This window comes from Xenopus tropicalis, chromosome 5 (genome assembly GCF_000004195.4).
Source record: "Xenopus tropicalis strain Nigerian chromosome 5, UCB_Xtro_10.0, whole genome shotgun sequence".
Classification (NCBI taxonomy): domain Eukaryota; kingdom Metazoa; phylum Chordata; class Amphibia; order Anura; family Pipidae; genus Xenopus; species Xenopus tropicalis.
Window position 1 is genome coordinate 105910004 of NC_030681.2, and position 6339 is coordinate 105916342.

Sequence of the window (6339 nt, forward strand, 5' to 3'; positions counted from 1 at the left end):
TACTTTTTTAGTAGTATGGGCTATTGGGTACTCATAAATAGAAAATTGCCATTTTAAAAATGAAGGGGCGCCTCCTGTGATCATAGGATTCTCAGTGCACACAAACAAGCCAAGGCACACATACATGCTAGGCCGCATCAGCCAATTAATGGGCAGAGTTCTGCCTTCTGCTTCCACACTTCTGCATTATTTCTGGAGCACACAGCCCATCACTTAATGGTGGATCAAGGGAAAGGGTTTTAAAGGGCAATATTTACTGATATATATAAATATATATTAAACTTGGTTAAGTATTCATTCTGGGGGTATAGCACAGGAAACACATGATTTGATAAAGCAATATTAGTGGTGAAAAAACTATTCTTGCCAGTGATTGTGATATGCCACACAGTGAAATCACATTGTGGTCAGGAGGGGTGGCTTAGGCTTGTATTAAAGCTGAAACTGCGAGCAGAATTAACATTAATATGGTTTTATAAATGTCAATTCATCTAACACTTTACTTATTGCCAAGAACTTTGTTTGACTTGGACTTGTTAAAGGGGATGTCAACCAAAAAAATAACATTTTGCTTAATGGACTAAAATGTAATTCTAAGCAACTTTTCAATGTACAGTGGTTCAACATTTTAACAGTTTTAAGGTTATCTGGAAATGTAACTGCCAGTGAAACCAGTCTGTCTGTCAGTCCTGGGGGCTCTGACTTTTGAAACAATGTTGCAGTAAGCAACTGATTAAGGCTAATCCCACAGAGAGCCGATTCTTGCCTGCGTTTAGCGTCAGGCCTAAGAATCAGCCTACCCCTGTGACCACCCAGAGCCACTGTATACTCCCAGGTGCAGGCACTGTAAATTTGGCACCAAAAATGCATACTCGTGTTTCGGTGCTAAAATCCTCTCCGTGAGGCTAATGCCACACCATGTGTATGGCGTATATTTGCAGGCACATGTAGTCGAAATCCACATAAAAATGTGAGACTTTGCATTCTCTTGCGTTTTTATGCAGATATCGGCTACATGTGCCTGCACCCGAGCGTATTCCATTCATTCGGGTGAAGGCACAAGTATGAGCGTATGGCACATATTTTCGGCAACCGTTTTCGGCTTGCCTAAAATATATGCTATACACATGGTGTGGCATTAGCCTGAGGTTGATTCAAGTGTTAGGGCTGATTCTCTGTCTGCGTTTATCTGATAATCAGTGTTGCACAGGCCTAGGGCAGGCGGGAAGATTTGCTACCTTTGGTTAAATCTGATCTGCCACTGGCAACAAATCTTGCCAAAATGCTTTCCCACTGGCAAAAAAAGTTAATTGACCTCTGAAAAAATATAAATTGCAGTAAAGTTTGAGAGGGAACAGTGCCCATGGGGAAGCATTTTATGGAGATGTGACCTGCAGTAGTGCAGATTTAACTGTGTGCGACAGGCCTCCCTCTCTGTTATCAACCTTACAGACCTGTTTTAGTTGGAGAAGAACTGCAATTACATTTTCAAACAACTTGAAAATCACTGGGAATGTTTTTACAGTCAAATGTAAAAAGACTTGGAGAGCAACAAAAGCATTATAAAAGTTCATGGAGGTGCCAAATAAGGGCTAAGATTGGCTATTAGGGAGCCTCTATGCACACTATCAGCTTACAGGGGGCTTTATTTGGTAGTAAATCTTGTTTTTATTCAATGAAAACTTGCCACCAAGTCAGGAATTCAAAAGTATCTACCTAGTTTGAGGGCACTGAGAGCAACATCTAAGAGGTTGGTAATGTTGCTTATGAGCCACTGGTTGGGGATCAAGCAGTCTCCCTGTAAGCAGCATGGCTAAAGCTATCAGCCAAGTTTTTTTTTTTTTTTTAATACTCCATTAAAGCCAAGCTCAAAGCCATTACTTAGACTTGGGTTAGACAGAATGCTGTTCCAGTTTGAGTGCTAATCAGGTTGTGATTATTTCATCATCAGTTACATTTTCTCTATACATCCTGATTTATTTCACATTGCAACAATGGCCCTCACGTTTCATCCATCTAACCTCCTCCTTTGAACTCCAGCAGTGGACAAACGCTCCGACTCATAAGGATGGCCACTTTCTGGATTTAGTCTTTACTAAAAATCTGTCCCTTTCTGATTTAACGGTGCCCCCTTCTCTGACCATCACCTGGTTACATTTTCTGTCTCTCACTCTCCTTCCCCCACTGTATTAATTCGAAATACACGTGACCTAGACCTCCCGGCCTTAGCTCACTCTTTCAGGTCCAGTCTCTCCTCCTTTAACAAAATGTCTGACCCTGATACCCTGGTTAGCGAGTACAACAGCATACTAGCCTCCACCATTGACTCATTTGCAGCCCATCGGCCTAAGCGTACTCGGGCTCAAAACACACAACGCCTGTTTTCTATATTTAATACCCTTCTGCGTCCCTCACAGACTCCATTAACTCACTTTATGCACTGTCCCCAGGACTTTGCTGATTTCTTCATGAACAAAGTGGAGTCCATCCGCAATCAGATTCCCCCCCTACTAATACTAACCAGCTCCTCCTTCCTCTGCCCCCTTCTGCATGTCTTAGCTCTTTTGGTCCCATAACTGTCTCTGAAGTCTCCCACCTTCTTTTGTCAGCTCCGCTCACCACTTGCTCTCTTGACCCCATGCCTTCTTCTCTGATTAAACACTGTGCTGCTGAGCATACTCCAGTTCTTACTCACATCTTCACTCTTCTCTGTCATCTGGAATTTTCCCCTCTTCCTTCTAACAGGCCTGTGTCAAGACTATCCTTAAAAAGGCCATGCTGGACCTGTCCTGTCTCTCTTACTACCATCCTGTCTCGCTTCTACCGCTTGCCTCCAAAATCTTAGAGCGCATTGTCTTCTCCTGTATTACTAACTTTCTTAACGCCCATAATTTATTGGACCCGCTGCAATCTGGCTTTTGGCCTGCACACTTTACTGAGACGGCGTTGTGCAGAGTTACAAATAATCTTCAGGTTGCCAAAGCCAATGGTCACTTTTCTATACTAATCTTACTCTATCTATCGGCTGTGTTTGATACAGTCGACCACTCCCTCCTGATGTAAATTCTGCATTCGATTGGTCTCCCTAGTCAGGCTGCATCCTGGATCTCTTCTTACCTCTCTAACCGTTCATTCACTGTCTCCTACGCTAAGAAAACCTCATCTCCAGTTCCTCTTAATGTGGGGGTACCCCAAGGCTCTGTACTTGGGCCGTTGTTGTTCTCCCTTTACACACTGTCCTTGGGAGATCTTATCATATCATCTGTATGCTGATGATATCCAAATTTATTTGTCGACCCCTTCATTAACAGTTGAAACTGAGACTCAAATCTCTGTCTCCTAGCTATCCAATTGGATGAACCAACGTCACCTCAAACTAAACCTAACAAAACTGAACTAATGATCTTTCCGCCTAAGCCTGGTCCTACCCCCCCCCCCTTTTACTATCTCTATTGATGGCACCCTCATCAACACTATCGATTTGGCGCGTTGTTTGGTGGTGGTCTTTGACTCCTGCCTCTCCTTCTCTGACCATATTAACACCACTGTCAAAAACCAGTCACTTTTTCTTACACAATATTGCCAAAATCAGTCCCTTTTTTTCTACTGCAACAGCTAGGCTGCACATGCATGCTCTCATCCTATCCTGACTTGACTACTGTAACCTGCTACTAACCGGCCTCCCTAACTCCCATCTTTCCCCCCCTACAGTCTATATTAAACACTGCTGCCAAAATTCTCCTCCTCTCATCTAGGAGAGTTTAGGCCCTTCCCCTGCTAAAGTCCTTATTGTGGCTTCCTATTAAACAAAGAATATTTTACAAACTCCTCCTCTTAACCTTCAAAGCCCTCCATTCCTCTGCTCCTCACTACATCTCCTGCCTTGTGTCTCCGTACGTTCCTGGCCAACTCCTTCGTTCCTCACAGAGCAACCACTTGGTTGCGCCCCCCACTACTACTGTCTCCCGCCTTAAACCTTTCTGCCCCTTACATTTGGAATGCCCTCCCTGATTTCCTCTGGAGAGAATCCACCCTCAGTCTTTTTAAAACTAAACTTTAAAGATTACCTTTTGGAGCACTCGCCCAGCACCTGATCTGGGAACTAACACTTCTATTGTAATGTCACCAACTGTGACCTACAGTACTTATATTTGCCTATTTGTGTCTGTAAGTTACCCTCCCATATAGATTGTAAGCTCTACAGGGCAGGGACCTCCATCTTCTTGTTTGACTTTTACTTATTGCAACTGTATCTTGTATTTGTTATACTGTGTATGTATTTATTATCTTAACCCCGTTGGTATTCATGTACAGCACTGCATACACAAGTAGTGCTTTATAAAGATATACATTTAATTGGGAAAACTAGGTCTTTTCATCACTTATTGCATTCTTTTGCCAATACAAATTTAATGTACATGTCTCTATATGCCATGTTGTATAATAAAGACTATCACACGTTTCTGATGCAGAGAAGTCAAGCCTCTGTTGCACAACTCCCATTACTTCCATGCTGTCCACCTGCTGCAATGAAACTAGGTTTCTTCTAATATTCAGAAGATAGTACCCTAAGAATATCTGTTTATTCAACATTAGGCAGTGTTCTCTGGCAGCTGCTGCAGTAGATTCTCAGTGATTGTCCCCAGACTAACTGGGTTATACCAATGTTCTACTTCCTGGACAGCAGACAAAAACCAATAAGGATTCCTAGTTTTATGGCAGAATGCAGTTTTAAAAATTCACAAACAGGAAAATTAGAGTGCAAGAATGGGAAATAGAACTGAAATCAAATAGCACTTACTGTATATAATAGAGTATAAGCCGATCCGAATATAAGCCGAGGTACCTAATTTTACCTAAGAAAACTGGAAAAATGTATTGACTCGAGTATAAGCCTAGGGTGGGAAATGCAGCAGCTACTGCTAAGTTTTTTTTTTTAATTGTCTAATAACCCTACTATACCTGCTATCCCACAGCCACAGTCCCTTCCCAGAGGCTATTATCCCCCCACTGCTACTATAGGCACCATCTCTCCCTACTATACCTGCTATCCCACAGCCCCAGTCCCTTCCCAGAGGCTATTATCCCCCCCACTGCTACTATAGGCACCATCTCTCCCTACTATACCTGCTATCCCACAGCTGCTCTCCATATCAATATACACACCCCATTATACATGGGCAGCCTATATTCATAAAGGACATGACTAAACATTGGTTTATATGGTCTTAAATATTTGGTTTATCTGTTCCCTTTGTGAGCAGTTAGTATTTCTTGTAGTGATGTGGCTATATCAGTCATTTACTATAGACCAGGGGTGGGCAAACTTTTTGACTCATGGGCCACATTTACTTACCCCCGGGCCAGGCCAGCGTTACGCCCCCTTCGTCTTTAATTCCGGCCCACCAATGACAGCAAGTCTTGCGTGATGACACTTGGCATCATTGGCGGGCAGGATTAAAAAGGCCAAAGGGCCGGATGTGGCCCGCGGGCTGTAGTTTGCCCACCCCTGCTATAGACATTATCTAAAGGTAAGGTCAAGTTGCAAAGATGCAACCTAATTAGACATGGAGAGCAAGCAACCATATATACTAGACAATTTACCAGATCCCCATGCTGGCTTTTAGGGAAGTCATATATACTAGAGATGCAAAGAATCCACTATATTGGATTTATCAGAAGCCTGAATCCTTTGCAAAAGATCTAGGCAACCCAAATCCTAATTCCCATATGCATGGAATGGCAGAAGAGCTGTGTGCAGCAAAACAATTTCAACTTCCATGTGACAGCAAGTATTGTGATTTTAGGATTTGGTTTGGCCAGGCACATTGATTCTGCTGAAAGGCATCCCTAATATATATAGCACAACAGCAGTACATATTACATAGGGTCTTAGGGCTCTGGCACATGGGGAGATTAGTCGCCTGCAACAAATCTCCCTGTTCAGGGCAACTAATCTCCCCGAGTTGCCATCACCTGCCATCCCACCGGCGAAAGTGTAAGTTGCCGGTGGGATGGCACATGCTGCGGTGCAATTTTGGCAAATCGCGCGTGCGACTAATCTCCGTGTGCCAGAGCCCTTAGACAGGGATCTCCCAAACTTTTATACCTGTGAGCCACATTCAAATGGAAAAAGGGGAGCAACACAAGCATGAAAATGGTTCCGGATTGTGCCGGGAGCAATAATTGGCTATTTAATAGCTACTAGGTGGACAGAGCCTACAGAAGGCTGTTTGGCATTATACTGGGGGATTACTGGGTTTAGATCTCAAGGAAGTTACATTTTAAGCCCTTCAATCTTATAGCACTGGTGTAGCAAGGAATGCAGAAACATTCTTT